The sequence below is a fragment of the Colias eurytheme genome, chromosome 8 (assembly GCF_061535395.1).
Source record: "Colias eurytheme isolate Ceu_HAF_F1 chromosome 8, ilColEury1 Martin Lab GWU primary, whole genome shotgun sequence".
In the NCBI taxonomy this organism is placed as follows: domain Eukaryota; kingdom Metazoa; phylum Arthropoda; class Insecta; order Lepidoptera; family Pieridae; genus Colias; species Colias eurytheme.
This window is the reverse complement of record NC_142987.1, coordinates 11,112,275-11,129,399: the sequence shown is the minus strand read 5'-3', so window position 1 is coordinate 11,129,399 and position 17,125 is coordinate 11,112,275. Positions and strand designations below refer to the sequence as shown.

Sequence of the window (17,125 nt, the reverse complement as noted above, 5' to 3'; positions counted from 1 at the left end):
ATCAAATTAATTTGTAAAAAATAGAGCATTTTGGTACAAAATATAATTTAAAACTGTTCGCTCCTAATACTTGTATAGTTAGTAACAAGAAATTTCTCGTCTATTTCTAAGAATTAGGTGTCGCACCTTTTCCTGTTCACATTTACACGATTTTATTAGAATTTTAACCTTTAAATGTGTAGTCGTTTTTATGAGCTTGAGCTTTATAAAATGCACATTATATTTCTAATAAATAAATTATCGTGTAGATAAACTAATAAGGCTTGTTTAACGTATATTTATAGTAATGTAGAGTAAAATTTAAAGCTAGAAGAATTTTTTACTTGCATACACTTTTAACTTTGTCTATCATATTTTAAACGTAAAGTATGCTAGCAACTTTGAGTACTAGCAGCTAGTACAAACATTTTTACAACAAACACATTAGAAATAGGAAGAGATGAAATGTAAAACGGAATACTTGATGCGGCGTGTCGTGAGCGGAACATGTTGGCGGGCGCGGTCGTTCGATACCGCGGAGGCTGCGCGATGCTGCCGGGTGCGACCAGCCGGGGTTGACCCCCCGGTGCCAAAGGGAATGCAACAACAAGAGCTCATGCTACGCTGGTCAATGGTCGACTGGTCGGCATTTCTTTTAATCACAATAGTATTAACATACTGGCTGAATAGGTTTTTGAATTTAGAATTCGAATGTTTTTGAATTTGGAATTTGAATGTTTTTAAACACAGTGTACTGTAATTAGAGCCTGCACCAGGTACGACCAGCAGGGGTTGACCCCTTGGTGCCAAGGGGAATAGGACAACAAGAGCTCACTGTAAGGGACTTATCAATAGATATTAACATACTGTTATATGTTTTTTGAATTTCGAATTCCAATGTTTTTAAATGTAAGGGCGCCAGGGATTGGAATATTATGAAATGCTTCTTGAATAGTTGTATGGTAATTAGAGTTCAGGATTAGTTATAAGTTATGTGTGCAGTTAAAAATAAAATATAGCATGTGTTTTTTAAGATTCTTGTATTCAGAATGTTTTGTATGACACATTGTGACACAGTTGTCTTGTATTCTAAATTCAAAAACATGTTTTCTCGCTGTTTAAGTATGTTTAGAATGTACGGAGAGATTCGTAGATTGACCAATCTTAATTGACCTCTACGCTTAAGGTCAATAGTATTAGCCTCTTAGCATTTTCGAGCTCTTGAATTTCTGTCTCTCTAAACTAAGAATTTAATTATTCGTGAATAATAAATGTCTACGATAATGTCAGCTTTTTATTGATGTTTAAGACAAACAAAGAAATATACCTACTAAAGTATTGTATGGAATTGTGTTATTTGAATAAATTTATAATGCATTTTGCACACCTATGTGAAGTTGGCAACTAACTGAATAAAAATGAGTGTTTCTCAATTCTATTCGATTGTACTAGGTTTGTACCGGATTGTACCGCTATTTATTTCGTTTGTACCCCAAAGGGGTGGGGAGAAACATAGGGTCGTAGTTATATGGCAACTAACTGAATAAAAATGAGTGTTTCTCAATTCTATTCGATTGTACTAGGTTTGTACCGGATTGTACCGCTTTTTATTTCGTTTGTACCCCAAAGAGGTGGGGAGAAACATAGGGTCGTAGTTATATAGTTCGCTGCTAACTGAATAAAAATGAGTGTTTCTCAATTCTATTCGATTGTACTAGGTTTGTACCGGATTGTACCGCTATTTATTTCGTTTGTACCCCAAAGGGGTGGGGAGAAACATAGGGTCGTAGTTAAACTGAATAAAAATGAATGTTTCTCAATTCTATTCGATTGTACTAGGTTTGTACCGGAATGTACCGCTTTTTATTTCGTTTGCACCCCAAAGAGGTGGGGAGAAACATAGGGTCGTAGTTATATAGTTCGCTGCTAACTGAATAAAAATGAGTGTTTCTCAATTCTATTCGATTGTACTAGGTTTGTACCAGAATGTACCGCTTTTTATTTCGTTTGTTCCCCAAAGCAGCGAACTATATAACTACGACCCTATGTTTCTCCCCACCTCTTTGGGGTACAAACGAAATAAAAAGCGGTACAATCCGGTACAAACCTAGTACAATCGAATAGAATTGAGAAACATTCATTTTTATTCAGTTTAACTACGACCCTATGTTTCTCCCCACCCCTTTGGGGTACAAACGAAATAAATAGCGGTACAATCCGGTACAAACCTAGTACAATCGAATAGAATTGAGAAACACTCATTTTTATTCAGTTAGTTGCCATGTAACTACGACCCTATGTTTCTCCCCACCCCTTTGGGGTACAAACGAAATAAATAGCGGTACAATCCGGTACAAACCTAGTACAATCGAATAGAATTGAGAAACACTCATTTTTATTCAGTTAGCAGCGAACTATATAACTACGACCCTATGTTTCTGCCCACCTCTTTGGGGTACAAACGAAATAAAAAGCGGTACGTTCTGGTACAAACCTAGTACAATCGAATAGAATTGAGAAACACTCATTTTTATTCAGTTAGCAGCGAACTATATAACTACGACCCTATGTTTCTCCCCACCTCTTTGGGGTGCAAACGAAATAAAAAGCGGTACATTCCGGTACAAACCTAGTACAATCGAATAGAATTGAGAAACATTCATTTTTATTCAGTTTAACTACGACCCTATGTTTCTCCCCACCCCTTTGGGGTACAAACGAAATAAATAGCGGTACAATCCGGTACAAACCTAGTACAATCGAATAGAATTGAGAAACACTCATTTTTATTCAGTTAGCAGCGAACTATATAACTACGACCCTATGTTTCTCCCCACCTCTTTGGGGTACAAACGAAATAAAAAGCGGTACAATCCGGTACAAACCTAGTACAATCGAATAGAATTGAGAAACACTCATTTTTATTCAGTTAGTTGCCATATAACTACGACCCTATGTTTCTCCCCACCCCTTTGGGGTACAAACGAAATAAATAGCGGTACAATCCGGTACAAACCTAGTACAATCGAATAGAATTGAGAAACACTCATTTTTATTCAGTTACTTGCCATATAACTACGACCCTATGTTTCTCCCCACCCCTTTGGGGTACAAACGAAATAAATAGCGGTACAATCCGGTACAAACCTAGTACAATCGAATAGAATTGAGAAACACTCATTTTTATTCAGTTAGTTGCCAACTTCACATAGGAATTTTGCACGCCTCATAAGCGAAGCGTTGAGGTGGGTACTACTGTCACTTCGCGCAAAACATCTGATTTTTCAAACTTAAAATGTCTTTATGTATCATACATTGCACTTGTAAGATAATACATACACACACATATTAAGAAAAAAACACTATTTTTAACGTTCATGATATTTTTGATGTCATTTTTGTTATTTAAACTAGTTAAAAAACAGTTTAAAAAAGTTCTGTCTTGGACGTCCGTGTGTCTGTATGTGCGGATCCTTTTTCTTGTTAACACGATAGCGACCGAAATACTTTACTAATCGAGTCTTTTTTTTTCTCTTACGCTTGAGTATGCTCAGGAATAGAACCCTTTCATTTTTCAGGGTCTGATTCGATGTGGTTTAATTGTTATTAAATAAACAAAAATAATAATTAATAAATATTTATTAAAAAAAAATTATGAGGCGTGCACTTTTGGATTTTCCAAATTATTTCTTATTTAGATCGAGAATGGCTGAATTAGTTATCATTTTTAGAAAAATATATACTATAGAAACTAGTCCAGTTTCAATTATACATATTTGAATCAATAATGTATTTAGAATATTATAAACATTATATGGGCTATAAATTACTCAATTATTAATATTGCTTTCGATTTTCGACCTACGACACGTATTAATTTGTCAGATAACACGTGACACAATTTTGCATGTATCGGAAATTTTTCTAAAATATACCGTATGATATATTAAATAGAGTTTTAAATTCTCTAACACATAGAATGTAATCAAGTCTAGATATTCCAATAAACCCTAGGTCATCCAATTTGTGACCTAGAAAACCGGCAGGCCGCACATATTGCAAACGGAGCATGTTCAATTTCTAAAAAGATTTTTTATGCTATGTTTTTGTTTTTATTTGATACAGAAACTAAAAATAAAATCAGAGGGATATTGTCAAAGGCAGAACAAAGTCAAAATAAATGAATTTGGAAATAATTATAACCTTTAAAATTGAGGTAAATTGTACGTGAACAAAAAGTTAATTTGGGTTTTAAAATAACGTTTAGTAAATCTTCGGGTAATTATGATTTGTAACGCATAAGGGTGGAAAATTGCGAAGTCAGTAAACTAGAAAAAATATAACTAGTTTTTGTACAAGTAATTTCATACCTATAAAATATAATATAATAAATATAGCTGCCATAATTTTGCTTGTTAGTATTAAGTATCTTCAACAATATTTTTCGTATGTTATTCTACGGCCTAGGCGTTTATGTCCGATTGATCCGGGATGAAAAAAGTAGCCTATGTAACTTAGAAATATACAACTTTCTAAGTGTAAAATTATACATTTCTTTTAGTGTCCGACCGAAACTGGTTTCCAGGCCGAAACCGAAACCGAATGTTCGGCCGTGGCTTCAGTTTCGGCCGAAACCGAAACCGAAACCGAAACTCACGTGGTCAAGTATGAAATTTCTAAAAATACTGAACTTTGGTGCATTTTACCTATTATTTTGCCTTAATTAGGGCATGAAATGAAAACACAGTATATTAAATTTGTTGTAATCATTTATTTAATATAAAAAAAAAAAAAAAATATTTTTAAAATATTAATAATAACAATTTTAATTTTTATTATTTTTTCAAATTAAGTTCTTAGTAAAATCAGTCATCTAAATCAAATCAGTAATTGTTACTGTTACTTTAAATACTAAGTTTTGGTATTTTGAGATCTTTCTCTTTATTAAAGAGTCTTTAATACTTTGGATTGGTATTTGTACTTAGAAGAATAATCAGTCTCTTTTAGGTACCTCTTATATAAAAATAATAATTATTAATTACTATTACACCCAGTTCCAATCTCAACATAGATAATCAAAAATTGTTTCCACCAGCGTGGGTCAACCAACGCTTTGGCAGCGTCCGTCAAAGCGTCGCCGAAGTTAGGCGAGCGTGAACGTGTGTGAACTAAGTTCACTGAACTTGCGAAATAAGTTTCGGTTTCGGCAAAAGTTTCGGCCGATTTTGGCCGAAACCGAAACTGCGGCCGAAACTTGATTTTTGGCCGAAACTCGGCCGAAACCGAAACCGAAACCGAAAGTTCGGTCGGACACTAATTTCTTTATCACCTTAGTTATCTATGAGTTAAAGTATAAGAAGTTTCAACATTTTAACAGTTTTTTCTAGTGTTTGATTTTACGAGAGTATTATACATTTAGAAATTAAAGACTTTTTAACGTTCAGTCTCCCCGTGACCACGCTCGCTGTAAAGTGTTCGCAACGTCGGGAAAATAATATAATGAATAAATCGCGTTTCAAATCCGTTAAAAATTATTTAATTTCTAATTTTAACAGTTTTTCATCATCATCAGAGTTATTATAACTAAGTGCTCTTAAATCTACAAGAGATACAACCTTCGAACAAGCTAAACCCCATTTATTGACCAATGAACTTTGACACACATAGTTTTACTTGTAACAAGAGCCTAACTTGATTGAAATTTTATTTGTAAGGAAATATTCTTTATGGGTTCAATGACCGCTTATCTGCAGCCCCTTTCAATCGATCGATCAACCTTCAAGGAAAAATGAACCGTATAATCAGGTGTTAGATTTGATTTTCGCGTAAACAGGATTGGATATTAAGTTCTTAGTAGGCGTTTTTGAGGTGTATTCCGTTATTTGCAAGATATAAGCATTTGCAATGTATGTGTCGTTTAATCGGACGTATTTGTACTGATAAGATATTTTAACACTGATTTTTTTTTGCGTAATAAACGATACTTTGCAATGTGTATTCTAAATTGCTGTGTGTCGTTTTTATGCAATAAAATAGCATTAAAATTTTACGTCTGAATTACTTGTTAATTTAACTTTATTTTGCGTCAAATAGGTAAATGTAACAAATTAGAAGAAAATTAAAACGCTAGGTATAGTACTTATTAATTAGGATGAATTGTTTAATTTTCCTTTTGATAATAACCCTGATTTTGTGAATGGTTCGTTGCTTTTTTGACTAATTTCCATAGGTACAATATAGTAACATCAATAATAAAATTAATCTTAATACAATTTATTTTTCAAATTACTAATCAACTTTATATCCTCTTTTAAAAGAGTCGCTTCCAAAACTTTTATAATAGTTGATCTCTACAGATAAGTCTACAGACACAATTGTATGAGCTTTATAAGTAAGTAAGTGATCGGCCACTAATATTGGAGGTCACTTATAAATAGACACTATTTGCTATAAGTAATAGCTTTGGATACACCCTCGTAAAACTAAGACGGATGTGAGCCATAAAGTTGTTCGCTATGATAACGATGATTTCCGATTCGATATAATCGCAGACTTGTATTTATGTATTTGCATAAATGACTGACTGACCGGTTGTCTTGGTTGGTAGTGACCCTGCCTTCCAAGCCAAAGGTCGTGGGTTCGATTCCCACCCGGGGCAAATATTTGTGTGATGAACATAGATGTTTGCTCTGGACTGGGTGTTAATTATCCATATAAGTATTTATTTAAAAATTATATACCTATGTATGTTTATCAGCCATCTGGTTTCCATAACACAAGCGAAAGCTAAGTATATGGGATTAGATTGTGCCGTGTGTGAAAATTGTCCTGAAATATTTATTTTAAATACAATGTTAATTGTGAATACAATAAAGGATTAGTATTTAAGAAGTTAAATAAATAGCGTTACTGAGCAAAACTGAATTGCGGTAAAATAATTGTGATACCAAACTATTTACCAGTCAATATATTTAATAAAGTTTATAATCTGTTTAAAATGTGTCTGAATGTTTATGACAAAATTAACAATCTGTCCGATTTTGATAATTACCCGTAAAATTGTAAACCGTATTTAATTTAGTATGTTGTACATTTCATCATCTTCATGCGTATAAAATTATAATAATAACAGCCGTCGTAGCCAGATAGCAGCCCAGAAATACAATTGCAGTTATAACTAATAGTACAATTTTATAAATTGACAATAATACGAAATTAATTAATACTTCAACAAGGTGTGTCATAAAAGCCCGGTGCGTGATCGGAGGCCATTATTTCGAGGCTTTTTCATTTTTCACGAATCTGAATCGGGTCAGGCTAGCTTAGTCTAATCGAAGCACACACCTACATTACGTATTTACCATTTCTATTATGTGGGTGGATGCTATAGGTAGGGATAGCGAGCAACCTATATGTAATAACTTCGATACATTTATAAATGTCTTTTAAATTGGACTTTGTTCTTTCTTGTTTCGGTACAGGATAAATTGTTTATAAACGTTAAATAATTCGTTTTCTAAAAATAGAAGAATAAAGTTATTATGTCAGAATGTTTTTTATACGAAATTCTTTATCACAGGCCATGAAAGAAACGGCGCTGTATTCAAAATTGAAACGTACTCTTAAAACATTAGATCCATAATCCAATGGCAGTTTTCACTTGTTTGTTTTGAACTTTGACCCCATTGAGCTGTTGTGTTTAAGAACCCGGCGGAGGCCGCTCGCAACTGCAATTCGAAGCGAAGTCAAAATACGCTCGAATATTGTTGTCTCTGTTGCACAATTCCCGCCGGCCCCACGCTTGAATGCGACAGCACGACGACCGATGAAAATTTGTGATTAATTTGAATGTGTGCCGTAATACCAAAAATGATGAATGAAAACTCGATGCTTTTCCAATTTTTTTTGCATATTGTGTAACTTAACAATATAAGCCATGTTTCGAATTACATTATATTAAGAATATTGCCGTTTTTAATACAGAATTGATGAGTAGAAAACATATCATTTATACTTTAAAAATGTGAGAAATACAAATTGTTTACAATTCGTTGTATTTAAGTATTTTGCAATAAAAATCATTTGGGAACCTAGATAAATACTGTCTTATTCCGAATAACAGCACAATAAAGTGGAAATATGCTCAAACTGAAAATGATTTTGGTATTACGTTTGTATGGAAAAATTGTCGTCCGCCGGCCCCTTAATGTGAACCTAATGTTTCAGAGTTAGGGTCTAGTTTTGTATGACGTAGTGGAGTTCACGTACGTTCGTGCTTGCGCGACTCCATATTATATTTTGTCAATACAATGTTTTCTTTAGCAGGATTTTATTTAAATTGTTCTAGAATTTTGTATTCTAGAGACTTCTGTATTGTTATGGAGTTTTTAACTATGACGATATCTATGTTTGTAATATTTTGAATGCTTATGAAATACTCACAGCTCACTATAGTCCTTTTCACCTATGATGATTCCTGTGACACTTCATCGTTTTCCGAATTACGTATTTATGTTTAAAAAGCCAAAATAATTTTAGTGCATAATATTTTTATTTTTTGGCGGCATTATTATCAAAAATTTAAAAATGAAACATCTTAAGCTTATAAATCAAAAACAGTATTGTTTAGTTTAATATAATGAAAAATAAAATAAAATAACACAAAAATATAATACCTACGCAATTCGTGTACATGAAATGGACCGTTGAAAAATCATAGAGTTGGAAAATCATATAATCGGCGCCCATCTTGTGATCGTTTGTCAATCGAGTCAATCGTCTGTACGAGTGCATCAGCCTTGTATACAAGTTGCATTTTTATATTGATACTTTACGTGATATTCTGTTATTGTTACTAATTGTTATTGTTTACTTTTTGTTGCTGTTGTTTGCTAAGTTTCCTTAGTTAATTGTTGGCGAAATGCCGAAAAAACTAATTTTGGTACTTTATTCAAATCGATTTCATTTCCATATAAAATATTATCGATTATCGGAAACAATTGATACGATTTCAGTAACCGACATCTCTACACGTGTCAAAAATCGATGTGTCACAGAAATCATCTTAGGTGGAAAGGACTATAATTGTATAAATTAAATATAATTAATATTTAATATTATGTACAATTGGAATGTAAATTGGAGAGATATGTAATTAATATGGCTTGTTATGAAGGCGTTAATACGTGTGGTTGTTTGCAAATAAAGTGCAAATGTGTTCCGTTGAATGTTCCGTTAAACATTTGAATGATTGAATTTATTTAAATAAATCGAATGAATTGTGTTCCAAGATCATGGGTTTGCAAGTAAATTAGGGTCTCGTTATTATTTAAGAAAGAAAGGATATCCGGAAAAGCCTATGCCTAATCCTCAAAGACTTGACGTGTTATTCTTATTAACTGTATTTCATAATTTAAATACATTTAAAATTGTCTTGAATCGACTTTTTAATTTTGAACACTTTAAATAACTGAAATACCAATACCTACATTATTTTTAAGTCTAAAAACTTTAAACATTTGCAACAAAACACTAGTTGCACTTAATTGTACTTGTTTTTTTGCCGTCTTTATACACCAAAAGAGACTGCTTGATCCGCGTACAAATTACAAAATAACAAGTTTTCATACATACATTCTAATTTGCTTAATACTAGTGCCTATATTAGCCGCACACATAATTGTATATCTATAGGTTCTCGCAGTATTGTATTAGCGAAGAACAATAAAAAAGCCAGGTTCAATAACCGGCACACTTACAGGCGATTGAAAGATTTCACGGATACCTTAACAATGGGCAGCTGTTCGAAGGAAATTAGGTTTTTGTGGGTTTTCTTTGGAAGTGAAAAAAGTTGGTATTGCAATCGTGAATGATTTTAGAGTTAGATTGCGGTGTATCGAGGTTTTTTTGAGGAGTTTCATTTTCTGTTTTTATAGATGCAATATATATAAGAAGGTTGTTTTCTATAAAATGTAGACTTGACTGTTCTTTTATTTCATTTAGCTATCTATACCTAGATATTAAAAGCTTACATATTTGTTAAATAAAACCGTGTATTTCATTAGGTAATTCTAAAGTGATTCTGAGTCGTTTTGTTACATCTATTCACGTTGGAAAATATTTACTAATTTAGTATTAGTATTATCTTTGATTATCCCTACATGAAAGAAAATTATTAATAATTATAAAGTACTAGCTTTCCACCCGCGGCTTCGTCCGCGCAGTCTAAGAAAAACCCGCATAGTTCCCGTTCCCGTTAGATTTCCGGGATAAAACCTATCCTATTTCCCGGGGTAAAAAGTAGCCTATGTCCTTTCTCGGGTATCAAAATATCTCTATACCAAATTTCATACAAATTGGTTCAGTAATTAAGGCGTGATTGAGTAACAGACAGACAGACAGAGTTACTTTCGCATTTATAATATTAGTATGGATGTACTTACATGGCTAATCAGCAACAAGAAGAAGTATGAACCAGAATAAGGTTCAATTACGTCCTTGGCAGGAATTGACCGCAGTGTAATCGATATGCAATCGAGTTGTTGTGCTCTTATGTATGTAAAGTAATGTATGGAAATTGTTTTATTGGGTAGGTGTCTAAAGTTGACTGGTAAGGGTGGTACAGGTAGTGTTTTTTTGTATATGTTACCGGAAATGTATGAAATCAAGGAATTGTATACAATTCTTAGGAAATGTATACAATTCCGATACCATTTAGGAAATGTATAAAATATTGTTTAAAAACTATTTAATGCATGCATATCCTAGGAAATGTATAATCTTCCTAGGAATAGTATACAATTCCAATATCGTATTAGGAAATGTGTAAAGTAAATGTTTTCTGTAATAAAACACGTTGTTATTTTTTTTATTATAGGTCTTATTGATTCAATCGGGTAACAGTGATACCGTAAAATTGTAATAATATTATGTTCAATTTATTATCTTACTAATTAACATTTTAAAATAAACTATGTAACTTTAATGTAAATATCACAAAATCAACTTATATTTATTCTTATGTAAAATAAAATTTTCATTTGGCAAGTACCGTATTACATTACGGCTAGCTGTTTTATTATGCCGAAAATTCGTCTTTTTCCAAAATTCTACAAAAAGACGGTCGCGAGCCGAAGTTTTAAAAAACACGAACCTAACCTAACCCACCCCCTTATTCAAACCAAAAATTTCTGATTACGAATTATCGGCATAGTTACTACAAAATGCTGACCGTTTGTAAACGGCCAGATAATATAAAATTTGCCTGCGACATATCAATATCTTAAATGTTTTACATTTCCGATAGCTATTTAGGAAATGTATAGATTTCCTAGGAAATGTGAATAAAATAATTTATTTCACACATTTCCGTGTGATTTTAGGAATTATATACATTTCCTAGGAATTGTATACAATGACGGATTACATACATTTCCGGTAACATATACTTAATTGAATCGTAAAAGTAAAATTGAAAATACCAATAAATAGGAAATGTTCTGTTCATCTTAATTTTAAATTTGAATGGATACATACATTCAAATTTAAAACTAAGATGAACATAAAATCTTGATGTGAAATTATAAACGAGCGTTCAATTTTACAAAAAGTGACCTTTTTAAGAATATGAAGGTTTTGAAATAGACGCAAGAGTATTATGCAAGGTACTTTTGTAACACGATTTACACTAGTGACTAGATCATAGATGTTATATCCACGTCTATTAGACTTGCCTATACCAAAACTATTATAGTCTCCGTACTGAAACTAGGTATAGTTGTTCTCACAGGTTGTCATAATACCACAAAGAAAAAACTTCAAGCTATGTAACTTATTGATACCAGTTAAGAGAATATTTTTTTTAACTATCTTCGATTTAAAATTCACTTCTAGAATAATCGTCAAGAAACTCGATAGTTATAACACCAGATTAAATACTCATAAAATAACACGTATTTTTTTGTTTCAGGAATTTGTGATGTATGCTGTTGATATTACGGTGAGTTTCGAATGGCTATTAATTACAATATGGTGTTAATGGTACTCGGCTGTTAACTTTATTAATTCGGTAGATGATATCTGATGTCGAAACTTTCTGTAGGTCTGTACTTGTGAATCGGTCATTGGATAAGTTACAAGTAAATTGAATACGACAATTTTTATTTTGTCTGTTCATTGCGCATGCGATGCCAATTATAAGGCTAAATAAGCCACGATTCAATCGAGCCAATTAATTTTCTTTCCTTTAAATTGTTTTATGGATGCTGTTTTATATTCGTGTACAGTACTACAGTACCCAGTTCTGAATTTTGATATTCTACAAACATTGGTGTTGCAAAGCTCAAAGGCTTCAAAATATAATTAAGGACCAATTAATTTATCCACCTATTTGGAATATGTAGCACTGTTATTTAGGTTCTAAATACAATGCAAAAAGATTTATGAAATACTCCACGGTACAATTCCTTTTGGATTCCTTCAGTAGGGCTAGTGAACATTTAATACGTAATCAGAACGCTGTCCCTTTGCCAATAAAAAAATACCCAACAAAAACTCAAGGACCTTAGATGTACGATAGCAGATAACTGTGCCAAAACTATTTATAGATGTGCGAATGTGTGGTGTATTTAACAAGTCGTTGTTTTGGTAATATATTATCGATTGCATTTAATTTATTGCACTGTGTCAGGAGAGGTAAATTTGATGTTTCAAATAAAGGAGATTTTAAAAGTTCCGTATACGTATATCCGTTCCGTATATCAAGTTATACCTATTAAAACAGTTATAGGGAATTGTATAATATTGATGCAAGATAGGAAAGAAAAGCTGCTGTGTCTCTAGATTGAAAAGGAATTGGATCAATATTGTAAATTTTCGAGCAAAAAATAATACGAAAATAAATGCATATTCTGCATGCCCTATCTTTAGTACCCAATAGTACCTTGTATCCATACAAATTAAAAAAGAAAAGAAGTCCTTTGGCAGTTGCTTGGGTTAGTAGGTTGCTTCAAGGCCCTTAAAAGGCTACATTACCTTTACTTATGTCTCTGCTCTTAAGAAAACTCCTTCGTTACTTCACATTTCTTTAAAAGAAACTTTACAATTTATACGCTGGTAACACAGTTCGCTAGTACCATTAATGGAGTCATGTAACCCGACACAACGTGACATTGGTACGTATTACCGTGTTTCAGTGGCTAATGTGTTTTGATTGCTGACGGACGTGCGGGGGGAGCTGCTAAACGAGCGATACGATTATAGGAAATGTCTGCTAGTTATTGTTACAGAAGGAAAAAAAAGGTTGAAGTAATGAAGTAGGAATGTAATCAAAGCAAATAAGATGAATTTCACTTTATTTGTTACAGATTTCCTTTCGCAAATAGTTTACACTAATCTATCTGTTCCCTGCTGCAATAGTTATAAAAACAAAAGAATGCAACATAAACTTCCTCGTCAAGGGAAGGATATTGAAATGAAGGGAACACACTTTATTATTTTCGAAGGCCACCGATATTAAGTTAATCAATACATCCTGGATCACTGTGAGAGCTTTGAACTTGGAAACCATGACCCCATTGAACTTGTGATAAGGGTGACAAGTATTAATAAAAAGTGGTGCAATGGTTTTGATGGTAAGCCATTAAAAATACTGTAAAAGATTGGTTAAACACAACAACAAACAGGAATTTTAACATTTTAATTTTTAAGGCATTTGGTTTCGAGTTTGAAATTAAGCAAGTTTTACCATGAAAAGGAGTGCCAAATATTATTAAAAGACTTGTCAAAATTTACTTTATTTAAGTTTTCTTCTTTCTAAAATTCTCTTTTTAGTTAAAGACAGATGAATTGTTATTTTGTAATTTTATTTTATTTCGCGTTTAGTGGCCAAACCACATCAAACTCACGCATTTACGGCGAAATTAACACCTCGACGCGAACTCTCCGCTGATAGCCTTAATTGATATTTTGATGGAATAATGTGAGGGGCGATTAAAATGTTCCCGTTGATATGTAGTTTTTTGTAATGTGGACTTTGTTTTATGTGGTTATTACGTCTATGTATGGAGGAATTATTTAGTTGGATATAGGGTAATTATTTTAATGGTTGAAGACGGGGCGAACAGCTTGTATGATACGCCGAAATATGCTATGTTAAAATTGACTGACTAAATAATGAGTATGATAGTTGAAATAATAAATCTTCAAAACGTTGCTATATATTTGGTTTTCAATTTTCATACATAAAACACCTACGCTTGAAGGTAGTTTTCAAAGTTATAAACATAGCCAATACGTATGCAATTATCAACATGCACGTTATAATTAATTAAGACGATGGACATTATGTTTAAACATAACCACAATTTGTCTAGCTTCCTGCAAATGCAAAGTTTTCTAATTAATAATTTCTTTTCCTCCGCCATCTCCACTAGAGAACACGGGAATTCACTTAGTAATAAAATGCGAATTGCGTGCTTTAATTTATCACAGTCCTGTGACATCGATCGTGAATAGACGGGTTCACACTGCGAGCATCCTCGCGAAGCTACTGCTGTACCGCGCTTGTCTACAAATGGCGACATAGGCGATTTCTAGCTCCATTATTGCGGGCGAATGATAGACCCTGTGGGTTTTTAGTAGGTAGGGCTTCATGTGAGCCTCACAAACCACATTAAGCAGTATCAAACTGTGGAGGGGGATGCGTAAATGCATTTTCCAACGATAAAAAAAAGGCACGCGCGATTTCCTCGACCGAGACACGTCCTGACCGAGCTGCTTCGCGCAGCAATTGTTCGCGAGGCTGCTCGCTCTGTGTGTTCCGCCTAATTTCTCTTCATGTGGAAAGCTATAAGATGGTATAAATGCGATATTAATTTATCAAAACGGGTTGAATCTGGTCGAATGTGCTTTCAAGTTTCAACGTTATCTTAAATTATAAGTATTTGTCATGCACATAACGTCGGTTGAGCTGCAAGAGAAATTACGGTAAATTAGTAGTCAGTAATATAAAAGGATATGATGTTAATTAAATATTTTTATTGCCCTAACTACCTAAGTGTAATCTTTAGAAGAAGAAAAGTAAACTAGACATATATAGACGATTTGAATCATGAAAATTACTTTACGAATTATTTCCTTCGCCTCTTCATAAATGGCTCAATCAAATGTCGAGTATATGAAGGGCAATCAATTAGCGATGGAATTCCGTATCATGATAATGCTGTCGATCAATTTTTGTGTCATGGACAAAAAATATTGTTGTTGTTCTCATACACGCCTTCTATGTTTTATTTTTCTTTTATAATAGTAAGCCGCGTTAAGTTTGAAAAAAGATAGCTTTCAAGATATATTCGAAAATATCCTTAAATTTATCAATAGGTAACTAATAAAAAAAAAGACGTGTGGAACTGCCGCGGTAAAGCTATTGCATAGCAAGCCACACCTCCGAGCCCGTCGGAGTGAGGAGCGTGAGGTTTTTTCGTTACGTAATGTCTCGATTCGGTCCCCGCGCTCAAGGCCCGCAATAGAAGGTATGCAATAGCTTAAAAATCAACTCGCCGCTAATGAAGAAGAAAATTGAAACACTACACTACAACTTATTATGGCTGTAATACGTACTGGACAAACTATACATTACCGTCGCATCTTTTGTTTAATTTTCCATCAATTCGTCTTTGTTAGCTATCCTCTCGGTATTTTAATGGATTGGCTATTTATTTCGAAATTCCCTCAGCGCTGGAGCACTCAGACGAGCACTCAAGCACGGCAACCAGCCCCCCTATGCAAGTGGCTTTCTGTTAGCGTAGCGTTCAATAGAATAGACTACGAATGTATGAGATTGACGTAAGCTGTAGGTAATTTTATCTACAGCTTACGTCAATCTCATACATTCGTAGTCTATTCTATTGAACGCTACGCTAACAGAAAGCCACTTGCATAGGGGGGCAGTAGTGGCTAGATACTGGTAATTTTGAAAATACTTGACAATACGTAGGCTTTGTAACATTCATGTTGAAGGAGAAAGGAGTGGAGAAATGTTTTATGGTAACAAATATTAAATAGAAAATAATATACTTACGTTTGTTTTGGATCGGTTTGAAGAAGTGCATATATGTATATGAGTTGCAAGTAGTTTAATTATTTTGCCGTTCATTTCATGAACCTATTACCTTATTTCAGTAAGATATTAACTGATAGAATGATGTCATTCCGTGAAATCAAATATCTTCAGCCCACTCTGCAGCTAGAATTATCTAAATTGACGGCCTACTTTCAAAACAAATGGTCAATTTGTGTGTCATATTTCATAGAGGGTCAGCTGTGAGGTGGTTATGCCCAATACGATTTGAGTGCCAACATCCAGGACATGGATATTATAGGCATAGATTTGCAATCGGACCATAAAATTGAACTAAGATATCGAGAGCGCAGTAAAACGTTATTACCTTGACTAAATTAGGATATAAAATGTGCTTCCATTCATATTAGACGACTTACTTGGCTAAGTAGGTCTTTAAGAAATTGCAGCTTTAGCTCCAAAGTAATTAGGACAAACGTGTAGTGCAAAATTAAAATGTCTCAAGTAGGTCGAGAAAATCCATTATCCGTAGTGGTTACGTGTTATATGCGAGGTGGTGGACAAAGCAGGCTCTCAAGAGATCAAGATAAAGGTTTGTAGACCGGGTGACTGGCCGAACGAATTGACGCGATATTATGCATTATATTGAAGAAGGCTTGTTTTGTAGACCAGAAAGCTTTCGAACTATGCGAGTAATCGATGATGAAGTAGGAAAAATTGTAAACGTAGATTTTAAACGCGTTGAGAATACTGAAGGGAACTATGCAACAGTTTATTTATGAGCAAAACCATATATTATGTGGCTGTGAAGTGACAAAATGCGTAGCTAATTGCTGAATATGTTTCGGCTCAAAAGGTACTTAAACCCATATTCCGGTCAGTTCTCTAGCCATATGTCGAACATATGAAAAGGAATGTGTCTATTTTTTGCGGCAAGATCGTTCATCAACCTGCGTTTGCTTTGAAATTGGACGATGAGATAAGTGATAGGCATTTATTATTTAAGAATTATTTTTCTTTTGTAAAAAAATCAAGTCATGTTATTCTTTGATTTACTTTTTGTAAAAA

At 33.4% G+C, this 17,125-nt stretch overlaps 1 protein-coding gene across 1 annotated transcript in view; it reads left to right on the top strand.

Moving 5' to 3' along the window:
• tty (tweety) overlaps positions 1-17,125 on the top strand; it is an 86,186-nt gene that overhangs the window by 15,278 nt on the left and 53,783 nt on the right. The window contains exon 2 of the mRNA XM_090104956.1: positions 11,948-11,977. The gene's annotated coding sequence lies outside the window, so the exon portion shown is untranslated. The remainder of the gene's footprint in view (positions 1-11,947; positions 11,978-17,125) is intronic.